Below are 1,979 nucleotides of genomic sequence, written 5' to 3'. Positions count from 1 at the left end.
TAAGACATTGTAGTACATATTAGGATATACAGGTTGTAAGATAGTACAGAGGGTAAGGTGTTTGCCTTACAGTTGGCTAAACCTGAGTAGCTCCAGCCCCTCATATATTTTCCTGAGTAACCAAGAATGATCTCAGCAGAGTCGGGAATAAGCCCTAGGATCCCTATCTATGGCCTCCAAATTAAGATAATAATAACAATACTAATTTTAGCTAAAAAATCTGTATGTAGGGTAAATTTATCAAGGTGTAGCATGTACAGTTAAAATTCATTAAAATTTATGTGGGTGCTCGCTTCGGCAGCACATATACTAAAATTGGAACGATACAGAGATTAGCATGGCCCCTGCGCAAGGATGACACGCAAATTCTTGAAGCGTTCCATATTTTTGGACACATCCGAGCTGCGGGGGGGCACTGGAGTGGGGCGGCGCCAGCCCAAACTCCAAGTGGTCCCGGCTGCCGGAAGTCACGCCCTCGACCCACCCTCGGCGCCATCTTGCCACAATCAACAGAGAAGCGGCCAGGCATTCTGGTGAGCAACGCAGCCCGGTAAATGCTCTGGACCCAAATTGGGGCCAACAACACCGGGGAGCCGGAAGGTGGAGGTGCAGCCACAACACCTTCTCCAGATGGAGCCCTGGCAACACTGAGCAGCAACTAACATGGCTCCGGGATTCGGGACTGGGACACATCCGAGCTGCCGCGCTCGGTGGTGGTGGAATATGGGCACTGGTGAAGGGATGGTGTTTGAATACAGTGTAACTGAAACATAAACCTGAGAACTTTGTAACTTTCCACATAGTGATAAAATAAAAAAAATAAAAATAAAAATAAGTAAAAAAATAAAATCTGAAAAAAAAATTATGTGAACTCATTTACAAAATATGTCCTAAGTTCTTGACATGGATGGGTGTTTGATCATTGTGAGATTGTAACCCAAACATGAAAGCTTGTAAATATCTCACGGTGACTCAATAAAATTTTTAAAATAAAAAAAAAATATTCCAAATTACTGGGAAGAATTTGGAATAGTACATAATTCATTCTGTAAATACATCATTATTATTCTTAATAACTTATTTTCTGCTCCTCATATTATGGAGTAACATCGTCTCTGTAATGACCTTGCTCTGACCAATATATTCTTTCAAACAAAATTGCTGTGAATTTTGACATAGGCAAATCGCTAGTATGTTTATATGTTGTTTTCTTTGGAGAGATAAAACATAGGCAGTGCTCAGGGGCTACTCATAACTGCTTGGAGGGGCATATGCTTTGCAAGGATTTGAGCCATTGGCACACGTTGTCACCTGCAGTCCATGCAAGGCAGTGCCTTCGCTTTTGTGCTCTGTCTCCACCCTTCAGTACTCGAGCTGGTACTGAAAAGACATTATAGTACGTATTTAAGTCAATTAAAAGCCTTGAGCATGACAACAGTGCACATAAATACTGGGTTTATATGCGTGTGGTTATGGAAGTGCATGGCCACGCCTCCCTGTATGTACTCACATACTAACACACTAAAATACGGAGGTTTCTCTACGTGAGAGAACTCATGCTAACTATTAAATCATGACAAATATAAAAATTCATAGCAAATATTTGGAAACAATATAGGATTAGGGGAGATATGATTATGTAAAGGTAATGACAAAAGACAATGATTCTATAAAATCATAGTGAAATGGTCTTAAGTGAGAAGGGGCCCTGGAGGATCTTGACTGAACATGAAACATAATTTCAGTATTAAAAACATTTGAAACAAGTACTTTAATTACATATCATATTAGTCCATATATGTAGCACACGGTGCATGTAAATAGAATCATTCTCTAAATTAACAAAAAAAAAAGGATTTTCCGCCCTGAATTTTAAATAGCAAAAATTTTACTTTCAAAACATCATTCACTATTTGTTGCATATTATGAATTTACACTTGGCTTTTTGACTAAACTCATAAGTGTTCTCTATCTTATGT

At 39.2% G+C, this 1,979-nt stretch overlaps 1 non-coding gene across 1 annotated transcript; it reads left to right on the top strand.

The window, feature by feature from the left end:
• Positions 1-285: 285 nt before the first annotated feature.
• LOC129401300 (U6 spliceosomal RNA) lies at positions 286-389 on the top strand. Its single transcript, XR_008628231.1, has one exon. It is a non-coding gene; the product is annotated as a U6 spliceosomal RNA (small nuclear RNA).
• Positions 390-1,979: the final 1,590 nt, after the last annotated feature.

This window comes from Sorex araneus, chromosome 1, assembly GCF_027595985.1.
Source record: "Sorex araneus isolate mSorAra2 chromosome 1, mSorAra2.pri, whole genome shotgun sequence".
NCBI lineage: Eukaryota > Metazoa > Chordata > Mammalia > Eulipotyphla > Soricidae > Sorex > Sorex araneus.
The sequence above is the reverse complement of the archived record's forward strand: the minus strand, read 5'-3'. Positions and strand labels throughout refer to the sequence as shown.